This window comes from Corvus cornix, chromosome 24 (assembly GCF_000738735.6).
Source record: "Corvus cornix cornix isolate S_Up_H32 chromosome 24, ASM73873v5, whole genome shotgun sequence".
Taxonomy (NCBI): domain Eukaryota; kingdom Metazoa; phylum Chordata; class Aves; order Passeriformes; family Corvidae; genus Corvus; species Corvus cornix.
The window spans coordinates 5,768,534-5,780,970 of NC_046353.1; positions in this window are offsets into that span (position 1 = coordinate 5,768,534).

The following is a 12,437-nucleotide window of genomic DNA, read 5'->3' on the forward strand; positions in this document are numbered from 1 at the left end:
TCATTTTCTGGTGCCACTGAATAATTAAATGGGGCTATCAAGGGTGCCACAAAGTTTGGGTTGGAAGGGACCACTGGCCTCTCCCCATCCTCAGCCTGTGGAACAACATCTGATTCCTCCAGGCAGGGATATTTTGAGCCAAAAAGTCCTAGAAGGAGGTGAGAGTGCAGTTTGGAGCCCTCAGCTTTGTCTGTCTCTGTGAGGAGTCCAACTGCAGAGACAGAGGCTCGGTACAGATCCAGTTGGGGCTGCTCTGATCCCTGGGGTCCCTCATCCACGACATCCTGGCTGGGCTGGGAAGAGGGGGGCAAAGTTTTTATGATGATATCTGGGCAAGAGGTGCTAAATCTCAAAAAAACCCCAAAATCATTGACAATATGTCACTGAGGACAGATTTTGACTCCTTGATGCCCTGAGAAGGCACCAAATGGGGCATCCAGGTTGGGGAATTGTAGGAATTTATTCAGGACAAGTTTTGCAAGCCATTAAAACATGGGGGGTTTTTGCACAATATAGTTTTTTTCCAGGATTAGGAGTAAGCTAAGGAGCTGCCATTGTGCTCCATCCCTGCTGGCCCTGCTCCCTGAGCTCCGTGTCTGTTTTGTGCTGGTCACCACTGGGATTCCTTGATCCAAGGCCTGGCTGGTGCAGGTGACGAGTGTGAGGTGTGCCCAAATATCTATAAATAAAGAGTAAATAACAAATATGAGAGACATCCAGATCTTTCCAGCTCAGCTCTAAGTGGAAGAAACCTTTCCTACACATCCTTTTTTATTTTTTCCTGCAGAGTTTGTTGATTTTTTTCCAACACCTCATAGTCCCAATAACTCAGAGCAGGTAGCAGGGGCTGGGATCGGGATTTGATTACTGATCTGATTTTGGCTGTCAAGCCAGGTGTCTCTCTGCAGACATTGCCGGTGTTTCATGGACAATTTGCAGTGAAAGAGAGAAGCTTAAGGAATGATTTATTCCATTACAATGGCAATGATGCTAACGGGAGGGCTGGATGTGGGCAGCATGCAGCACACGGGGAGCCACTTCCACAGGCTCTGGAAGCTGCCGTTACGCAAGTGATACCATTCCAACGGGAGGAATCCGAATTTCAGATTCCCCTGACGCATTCTCCTTGGAGGATGAGGGTGCCAGATCTCTCCTGTGATGATTGAAGTTAGTTGTTAGGGTGATTTCTGTTGGGAAATCAGACTGAGATCCACAGCAACCCCTGCCAAGTCCCTTAACTGATCCCTGCATGGTGCCTGTGGTGGGGAGGACCCCGTCTCACCCTGCAGGGATCCTCCTGGAGGCTCCAGTGACATGGCAATGGGGAGGAGTCAGTAAATAGGTTGCGTATCAAAGCACAGGCATTCCCTGTCCGTGCATTCCTCCTGGGAATGGGCTGCAATCAGCTGCTGGGAGTTGTGGTGCCAAGAGGAATCTTGTTCTTTCCACACCTGTGCATTAACCGGGATTTTATTCCGGGGTGGATGCGCCTCACCTGAGAAGTCCTTAAGGTGCCACAGCCGAGCTCTTCTCTGGTGAAGTGCCAAGAAAAGCTCCTCAGAGGGTTCTTTGATGTCACTGGAGAGGCAGTGAATCAGCAAATGCAACCCATCCCATCCCATCCCATCCCATCCCATCCCATCCCATCCCATGGCTCTGTCAGGAGTGGGGATGGAGGATCCAGGCTGCCTTGGGAGCAGGGATGGAGGATCCAGGCTGCCTTGGGAGCAGGGATGGGAGATCCAGGCTGCCTTGGGAGCAGGGATGAGGGATCCAGGCTGCCTTGGGAGCAGGAATGAGGGATCCAGGCTGCCTTGGTATCCCAGCTCCAGGTCAGGGGGCTGGAGTCACCGAGGGGCTGTGGCAGTGCTGGGACATGGGGCAGGGACATCACTGGCACCCTCTGTGGAAGGAGGTGTCCTCGATACTGTTATCAGTGGGGTCGGAGTGACCTTACCAAAGATTTCTGAAGATCCTGGACAGCTTTGACAGCCCCATCTCCAAAATCCTCATTTCCAGGCATTGACACGTCCTCATCTGAACACGTTCCAGCCCCAGATATTAACTTGGTCCAGCCTCATTACCCACTCCCTGGCAGATGAACATCTTTGTGTATATCCCAGCCAAATCACCTCCCTCCCCCTCCTTTTGCACTAATTAACACCATCCCCAGGTATTTACTCTGTGGACGGATCCATCTCCCTTTCCGCTGCAGAACCTGCCCGTCCCTGCCAGCAGGAGCCGCAGCCACGCGCCCAGATCGATGTCACCCCGCTCCAAACGCTGCGGCCTCTCGTGGAGCACTGGAGCACGAAACGCGGGAGATCAGTGCAGCAGAACCCAGTGCAGCCTGGGCTGTGTCACTCCTCTGGCAGTGAAGGCCACAAGAGCTCCTTGACCTTGACCATTGCCTGCTTGTCTGCTCCTCCTCAGAGACCTCTGCTCCCAGGGGAACTGGGAAAATGCTTCTGCCTATGCTGGTGCGATGGGGAGAGCGAGTTCTCGCCTGCACGGATGCTGAGCCTGGGTTTGCAAACTCTCCTTGCCTCCAAAAGCAGCTTAAACACTTTGGCTCTCAACTGAAGGGCAGCCATCACCCAACACGGCATCAAGGAGGTTTGAGTCAACCCCAAACCATCCTGACCCACTTCACTCCCTGTAGTCAAGGAGATTTTTCCTCTTTGGAAGAAAAGAGATGGCACTGGAGGGCCTGATTCTCATTTGCACTTGAGCTGCTCTGAACATAAAAGGGCTCTGGGAGCTGCGTCTGCAGCCTGGAGGGGCTGGAGAGGAAATGAGGATCCAGCCCTTGAGCTAATGAGATGCTCAGCACCTTCCAGAACGGGCATGCAGTCGGGGCATCCCTTCTCCACAACATTACAGGTGCCAGCAGCCAGGGCAGGGCATCCCAAAGGACCCAGGTGGGACCCACTATGCTTTTTATGGAAGAACCCACACCTCAAAAGACCCGCCTGGTGAGCTGCCTATCCCACTGCAAAATCCCACAGCTCCAGGCAGGGATGAGCATCACCCTGTGCCGATTCCGACTCTGGTGGCAGCCAGTTCGAGTCAGTCCTTTGGCACTGCCCACACTGGGAGGGCTTTTTGTAGAATCGAAGAATTGATTAGGCGGGGAAAGATCTCCAGGATCAAGTCCAGCATTTAACCCCCTGCTGCCAAGGCCACCTCTAACCCACGTCCCCAAGTGCCACATCTACACGTCATTTAAATCCCTCCACAATCAGCATCTCCACCACTTAGGGAAGTCTGTTCAACACATTTCTGATGAAATCCAGGGAATTATGCTGACAACAAATTGGCTTTGACCAAGTGGAGAGGGAAGAAATCCCCCAGATCCTCCCTGCCTGAAGCATTTTGTTGAAGTCCCAGATCTGAGGGTGTACATGCCCAAAGCCACATTCCCACGCACCCAAAATGAAGATTTATGGACACCTCCAAGTTTCTAAACCCAGGCTCGTTGTCTCACAGCTATATCCAGCTGCAAAGGGGTGGGAATGTGTTGTTTGAAGGAGAGCACCCAGCTGTGGCCGTCGACGTTCATCTGGGCCATGGAGGCCTTTGGGGGATGCAGAGTTAATGGGGATGAGCACAAAGCGATGAGGATGCCACCAGACCGAGATGGATCCTACCTGTACATACTTGTACCTGTGACAGAGGCAACCACACGTTGTCTCTGTGTTATATAACTCCAGCTGAACTTCCTCTGAATTTTTCCCAACAAACCAAGCCCCCTCACCCACAGTTCTATGCAGAGCTCAGTGATGGAGGGTGTATTCCCACCTCAGTCCCATCCTTCCCACAGCTGGAAGCTGCTCGGAGCTGCTGCAAACCCTTTTGGGCATGTGGGGAACCCCAGGTGGGTTTGTCATGGAGCTGCATTGCTCACCAGTAGGTCATGGATGGATTTCCTGATGGAAAAATTGGGAATAAGGTGTGAATCTGTGCAGGGAGATCGGGAATAAGGTGTGAATCAGGGAAAAACCATGGCCTCAAGTCAGTACACTTTGGAGGGGGTTTTGTGATCAATTTGTGCATCTGCTGGAAATGATGTTTGAGGAGGACCAGAGCAGTGTGAATTCAGGATTATGTTAATGAGATGAAAAAATTGCGGTTAAAAAAGAATTAAAGAGCAGCAAACCTTTGAAAAACGCTGAGCTGCTCATGCCGGTACCTCTGAAGTGAGAGGCTTTGTTTCACAAATGCCAAAATATTTTGCTGCGCTATTTTTGAAAGCTCTGAAAAGCTTTTTCCCCCCTTTTCCTTCTCTCCAAAAGGTAAATCAGAAGTTGAATTAATTGACAAAGCCAAGCCGAAAGGCTCCGTTTCCCCGGCTGCAGGAGGAAATTGCCACGTGGGTGAGCAGCGATGGTTTGGTCTCCCTGCTTACCCCAACGCTGATTTTCCCTCGCACTGTTCCCAGCTCCAAACCTGCCAGGCACAACTCCTGCTGCTCCAGCCACAGCCTCAGCTGCAAGTCCTTCAGCTGGTCCTTGTCTCCATATGAATAATATATTTTTTCTCGCTACATGGGGGAAAAAATAAGCAGTGGGAGATTTATTTTCCAAAAAGACGCACAGCCTCTTTTGTCTCTGTCTGAATAGCGCGTGTTGCATTAATGAACAATTATGGAATAACCACAATCTTATTTCTCCATTTAATTGTCCCACCTGTGTTTAAAGCTGTTGTTGGGATAAGGCATTGAGGGATTGTCACAGGGAATAAATCTGCCCTGGGGAAGGAGAAAGTGGGGCTGAAGGGGTGGTTTTACCTCTCTGCTGCCTCATTCCGAGCCAGCCCAAATTAAAACACAGTGCTTCCAAAGGACTTCCTGGATAATTCCGCTCCAGGAGAATAAATTGGAGCCAGGGACAAGCTCTGTGGCTGGGAGGGATAATTTTTGTGACATGCCACCTTAACTCCACCGTGATGCCCAGCTGAAGGAGGAGAGGGCACTTACACCCTTTGTCTGGCACAAACTGACTTCGGGAGCTCTCTTGGAGATCCCAACGGCTTTTCCCTGCTCCAGTCCCAGTCTGAGCTTGTTACATCCTCCCACCTCTCCCTTGGTCATCTGTAGGGACAACTTGTATTATTTCCATGTTTCATGCAATTTATTGCATTACAGCTTTAGCATTTTTGTAAGATTTGCCCCTTCCCAGAGCTGAAATACCCCCCAAATCCAGCTCAGCTCCCCCAGCTCCCGGCAGGAAACCCCTGCCTTGTTTTCCCTAATGCAAGACAAAAAAAATCCCCAACCCAATAAAAGAATAAAAAACCCCAACCACGTTTCCTCTGAAGGAAATAAAACCACTTGCTGTATCTTTATATATCATAAAGGTGCCGGGAAGGGCACAAACACAATTTTTATTTTTTAGGTTTGCAATTCACATTTAACCTGGAGCCATCTGTTCTGTGAGCAGCTTGGCAGTTCCAGGGCTGAGATGTTCCTCTGCACGCGCTGCTCTCGCTCCGGCTCGCTCCATTTTCCAGCTGCTGTAGGGCAGGTGGCTCCTGGCTGCTGCCTGACGAGCCCATGGAGCTCCTCCTGGGTGGGAATGTTTCCAGAAGGAGGGGCGAGCTCAGGGGAGCTCCTGGAGGGGCTCAAACCTCCTTAAACAGCCATAAATCCCAAAATCTGGGGACTCTGTGCTGAGCAATGGCAGCAGCTCATGGCTGGCTGCTCCCAGAGGTATTTTGGGGCTGGGGGCATTGGCAGGGGTGGAAACAGGAATGGTGAAGTACAAAAAGGAATGGGGAGAGGGAAACAGGAATGGGGAGATGCAAATGGGAATGGTGAAATGGAAACAGGAATGGGGAGAGGGAAACAGGAATGGGGAGAGGGAAACAGGAATGGGGAGATGAAATGGAAGCAGGAATGCTGAGGTCCAAGCTCCAGGGAGAAGATGGAAGTTCCAGGAGGGAGATGCCAGCAGCTGGCAGGAGGTGTAAAGCTGGAAGTCCCAGGGGTGAGATGGAAGTGTCAGCAATGAGATGGGAGCACCAGGAGTTATCCATCCCCTCCTTGGAGCCGGATCACAGCTCGAGCCTGCTGCCCTTTGGAAGGCTGTCCAGAAATCCATGCTGGAGCAAAGGCTTGTTCCCAGCTCCAGAGGTGTGAGGTGATGCTTTCCCCATCCCAGCACCCCCTCCCTGGGCTCGCAGAGAGGCTTTGGGGCCGCGGCCGGATCACGGGGCTGAGACAGAGGGAAGTCTGGGCTCCGGGCGGTCCTGGGAAGAGGCACAGAGATAAAAGCATCTCCTGCTTTCCTTCACAATTCACTGAAATCTGGGCACGTTGCATGCTTTGGTATGAGAACAGCAATATCAAACACATCCTGGATGGGCTGGAACATGGCCAGGGAAAAAAAAGGAAAAAATAAAAAAAGAAAGTAGAGGTGAAAATCCCTGTGAAGGAAAAGCAAAGAGCAGCTGAGATTAATAAATTAAAAATACAGAAGTCACCTTTGTCCTTCAGCATCCTGGCTTGGACTGAGGGATGGGGAAAATTCCCTCTGTTTGTGCTCAGGGGGGTTAAAAGCTGCTGATTTACAGAGCCAAAGTGCAGCTCTGCATCCCTGTAACGGCTCCCAAGGATCCAGCTGGGATGTAGAGCTCTGCCGGCTCTCTGGAGTCCTTCCCAAAGGTGAAACACCCACACGTGGAGGGCAGGAGATTCAGAGGGAAGCGCCAGATCAATTCCACTGCATCGCTGGCTTTGGGTTGGTAATAAAGAGAAGGAAGGGAACGGCATCGGCTCGGCCGCGTGCACAGCCCGACCTGACGATGCTAAAGAGATTATTGAAGCCTCAGGAATTCGGTTAGGGCTGGAATTGGCCAAATCAATCACTGCAAACCAGTTCTTCGATGATCTCTGCCCTCTTTTATTTGGTTTAGGAACTGCTCACGATGGCACCGGGATTTTTACAAACCCTTATTCAAAATCTTCGGTGTTAAGTGCGGGATCTGTCTCTCGTAATGAGACATTAAAAGTTCCCTTTCCAACCCAAACGAGACATTTTGGATGTCTTTTTTGCACAGGGGGACCTTTCCTGGTTCTTTAACAAAAGCATGAACTGATACATTTTTATTGATTTTCTTGTTCCTGAAAAACAGATTTTCGATAAAAACCTCTTTTACTTGTAAGCCATAAAAAAAAAGAAAGAGAAAGCGGCCAAAACGCTGCAGGGGAAAATGTTATGAAATATCAAGGAAAACAACTTTCTATCATGTTTCTGATACTTTCCAAAATGTTTCTGTCTTGCTAAGAAGCAGGAAAGGCAGTTTGGGATCAAAGCCATCCTATCTTTCTTTTATTCAGTGTTTTATTTGGATTTTGGAGTTGGACTCTGTCCTACCCCTCCTGCTCCACCCTCAGCGGGCTGAACCCTTTTGTTTCCCTCTGGAATGGGCTCTGTCACAACTTGGGGCTTTCTCTCTTGGACATCATGGAAGTGCATCCCACCAGCAGGACGGCAGGAACATCCCAAGGCTGGTCAGAGTCACACGGCATCTACAGCTACAAACCCTGGAGAAAAATACATTTATTGCACATTTTTTGCTATTATTAAAAAAAAAAGTTTTTTCTTCTTCTTTCAGCTGGGATGAAGATGCAACATTCCCCAAAACTCCGCTTTTTCCTCCCATGGCTGTGTTGGGTGTCTGCAAACCTCGCTGTGCTCCCACCCTTTTGCTTTTTGCCCTTTGAAAATCTCCATTTCCATAAAGCTTCTCTTTTTTGGGGGAGGGCAGCAAACGGAAGGAAAAGTGGCTGGTGCCACTGGAATGCTCATCCTTTCCAAGCCACTGCCACCAGCTGCATCCCAACCTCTCCTGAGCAGGGACACGGACCCTGCAGCTCTGATTAAGGAGGGCTTTTATTGCTCTGTGGTGGGAAAGGGAAAAATACTGTGCTAATCCACCTTTTTTTCATGTTAAAGTGCAATACTGGACATTCCCATGTGGCATGGCTGAATTTTCCGGTGTCTCTGTGATGGAGGCTGCTGGGCTGGGCTGCTCCCCACTGTGGAGGCTCTAAGGGGTAAAGGAAAAAGGAAGAACATCAAATATCTGGGTGGTCCTGTGCCGCCATGGTCAGGAGTTCTCTTCCATCCAGAAAATTCAGCCAGGTTCTATTTTTCTTAAATAAAAATATATTTTCCATATTAAAAGTGTCCTTTCAGGTGATGGAGAGCCAGAGTCTCTGCTGGAGCTGGTTGAGGACCAACCCAATGGGACAGGCACACCCAGAGGGTGAATTTGTTCCCGGCTCCCTGTCTCCATCCCTGCTTTGGGAAAATATTTCTGTATTTTCGTTAAGGCTGGCCTGGCAGCTGGGCTGAAACCCTCGTTAGCAGGAGGAAATGGACAACAGGAAAAGCAGGATGGATTTCCCACCCCTTGGGTGAAAATAAGCACATGGAGGTAGATATAAAAAATTAAAATTAAATGCAGGTATGATCCTAAACACAGGAGAAACACACCTTGAATCCTGCAGAGTGCAGCTTTGGGGGTGTTCTCCCCCAAACCAAGCCCTGGTTCCCTGCAGGGGAGGAAGAGCCGGGCCCAGGGAAGGCGTCATTCAGACAGAGCTCCTCCTCGGGCTTTGAACAACCCAGAGGCTGCAAAGGAAACCTTCGGCAGGCGGTCACCCTCCAGCGAGCCCGGGATGGGGTCGCTGGGGCTGCACGGAGCTCTCTGAATTGAAGCAGTGGAGTGTGAAATAGGAATTACTGACAGCTCTTAAGTATATCAAGAGAACAGCCCTATTCCTTAATACAGAGCTGCTAATAGACATCTAAAGACCTATAAAGCAGACAATTCCTCTATATCATCCTAGTTAAATCAATGTACTTATATTACTCTCATCATTTTCCCTTTAACGTTTATTACATTTTGCCACTGTAATTTATTTTTTCATATCCATCAGCCGATTAAAGACTTTATTCTGAAGATACACACACAGCCTTGTGACCTACTTGAGGCTGACCGAGGCCGTTAAGTAAAAGCAATTTGGTGGAGGAGGTTGGAGGGGTTTTGCCCTCCCTCTCTCCCTGATTTTTCTGCCCTTGCAGCGGGAGCAGGGGAGATGGGAATGTGGGACTCTCCCAATACTAGCACGGACGTTGTGTCCTTGGGAAGCCTTGAGCAGCTTTTATTCTGTTTTAAACAGTCCTCGTCATGCCTGGAGACCTGGAATATCCCAAGCTCGTGGCTTTGCCTTCTCAAGCCAGGTGAGAAGGGCTGGGAGGCCCTTTGGGCTCCCAAAGTTGTTCCCTGGTTGATCCATCACCTCTCCACCATCCCCAGATTGGTGACAGGAGGAAGGAGCAGTTCTTGAGTGCCATCTATTGATGATTGAAAATAAGATGGAATGCCTGAAAACAGAAAGGAATGCCTGAAAATAGGAAGAACATTCCATAATCTCACAAGGAAATAAACTCCACATGAGGCAAGGATTAGGAAACCCAAAGCTTTTACACCTCGGGCTGTTGGGTGTGGCTTTCCATGAGGAAACAGTGGAGTTGGGATGCAGCAAGATCAGCTGCTGTGGGCTTTTTAATTGTATTTATTATTTAACATGGGCATTTATGGCTTTTTATTCATTGCTGTAAATACAGGGGAGTTGATTTGACCTCTTCCCTCCACTTCACCCTCCAAAAACCCAGCCAAGGGCACCAGCACACCTGGACCTTGCAGGATAAAGAGCATTCCTGGGCAAGAGAAGGTGGATCTTGTCCAAACAGCCACATCAGGAAGGTAAAAAAGCCCAAAGTTTTGGCACAAAATCACCCAGAGATGGGAGCAAGGCAATTGAACTCCCCCATTTCCATCCCAGGCACTCAGGGCACTTTCTCCTTGACAAAGCCACCTCCCAGCATTGCAGCTTCCAGAAGTGACTATTTCCCAGTTTTATTCTCCCAAATCTTCCCTCCTGCCCCGGAGAGTTTCCCCAGCAGCTCATGGTCGTTATCTCAACGAGACCTCGAGCTCCAATCCTCGACATTTAGGAGGGAGAGAATGGCTGCTCCGAGGGTGCTTTGCTCCGGGAAATTATCTTTTCTCCCTAATTATTTCCTTTTTGTTTGGCTCAGTGATGCCAGGATGCTCTTTGTGCCTCATCCAGATGCCGTCCAGGGAAATGACTCTTTGAGCTCCACAAAAACGATGCCCTGGATGCCGACGGATCCAGCTCCACTTTATTTTTAAAGATATGATTATTTCCACACTCCCATGGTCATTGGAGAGCCCACGAGGATCAGGGACCTTCATGGAGGTTACAGATGGGAATGCTGCCCTGCTTTGCACCAAAACACTCCTTTCTGACTGCAAAATGGGCAAACTAAGCAAAGTTTTCCCTGTGGAGCATAATTGGGAGTGAGTTACCTTGGGAACGAGATTTATCTCTTCCCTCGTTCCTGCTTAATCCAGGGAGGGCGCTTTTAATAACCAATTGATGGGAATTGCTGGGCATAAATTATGCATCCCGGGCCTGGCAGTGAGTTATGGACTTCTCCCTCCTGCTCCAGCACTGGCTCCGAGCTGCTCCCATGCCCTTTGGAAGCGGAACATCCATTGAGGCTGGAATTTTTCCTGGCAGAAAGGGCCCTTGTGACTTTCCCAGCCCAAATCCCTCAGCCTCATTGGAAAGTAGCCATGTCAGTGTTGGCTCCCAAGTGCAAACAGACATAGGAAAGCACGGAGAGGATGAGGAGGGGATGGAATATGATATTTATATTTAACATCTATAAAATATACATCATGCTCTTGCAGTGAATACGGGAAGGGGTCCTCCCCTCATTCCATAATCTCAGCAAAAAACTTCCAGTGTGGCTTGGAAATGACATTTTTTAAAATTCATCCCATTTAAAATATTAATCTCGCATGTTATTAACAGCGTGGGGCAGAAATGTATATTTTAAGTGAAGGTTTTTATCATCTGGCTCTCGCTTTAATGCGTGGTTTGTCCTTTTCCTGCAGACATCCATCCTCTGGACATCGCTGGGAGATGAAAACTTAAATCGGAGTCGCTCTTGAATTTTTCATCTGAGCCTGATTCTCTCTTTAATATCCTAGTTTTATAAAATAATCATCATCCAGCTTGCAGGGCTGGTAAAAACAAGCCTGATGTAGACGTGAAATGCACTCCTGTCTATTCCCATCTTAATTTGCAGCTTGTTCCAGGTATCCATGGGCCACAAAGGCAGGGAAGCTCTCCTGGATGTCCATCACCATCCAGTGACTTGGTGGGGTGCTCAGTCCTTGGTGGTGGTGCCAGATTTGCATGAGATGGGACAAAATTGCCCTGGATTTGAGGGTTTCCATGAGTTCTTTTGAGGGTTTCCATGAGTTCTTTTGAGGGTTTCCATGAGTTCTCTTGGGGGTTTCCATGAGTTTATTTGGGGGTTTCCATGAGTTTTTAGGTGTTTCCAGAGTTGTTCTCTGCTTCCAAGCTCCCTTTTGCCAGATGGTTTTTCCAGGGCTTGCTCCCTTTCCATGGTAGACACAGTTTGAATCCCAGCCAGCCATGATTTTTGGGATGCTACAGAGTAGACGAATACACCAGCTTGATGTTAATTTTTCAAGGAGATACTTTCTTCCAGCATCCCTTGGATAAATCCGGGGTGGGACTGTGCAGCTGGGATGGCCCCAAGCTCTCCCTGCTTTCCTGGGATGCTCAGCACCAATGGGACACTTCACCTCTGGAAGTTCAGCCGGAGGATCTGGAGAGGGAAAGGTTAAACCAAGGAAATTAAAAATGATAGAGCGGCTTTTCCCTTGACTTCTCTGCCTTGGCATGAGGCTGCTCCTGCTGCTCAGGAAGAATCTCCCGTCTCCCAGAATCCTGAGGGATGCTGCCAACCTGGGCTGGCATCACTTTTCCTCTCCCCTCTTCCTGATGTGCTCCCACAGTTGCCCCACTCTGTCCCGCACTCCCTGAATCGCCGTTCTGGATATCCCACACCTCGCTGAACCGACTCCCATGCATCCATCTGGAAGCAGAGGGTGGGATCCTGCCATGCCAAGGAAACAATGGTTTTTAATTAAATTCCCACATCAGGGTTTTATCGCCAGCATCAGGCAGGCAGAGCCTGGCACTCGTGGGCAGATACCGGCTTTGCCAAGGAAATCTTGATGGGATATGGGATGCTCGTCCACCCAGGGCTGACAGTGGGAGAAGGCTCTCCCTGTACATCCACATCCCCCCTTCCCTCTGTCCCTGCTGCCCTACGGAGAATGCTCAAGGAAAGGGGAATATTTGAAGCCCAGGGAGCGACAGCGGGAGCTGGCACTGCCCCAGCATGAGGAGCACTGGCTTTAATTAACTCCCAGCAAAATTGGCAGGGCCTTATCTGGAGCCTCCACCAGCACATTGCAGCCCCTGTCCCGCCCCGCCAGGAAAACTGGGAAAGGGAAGG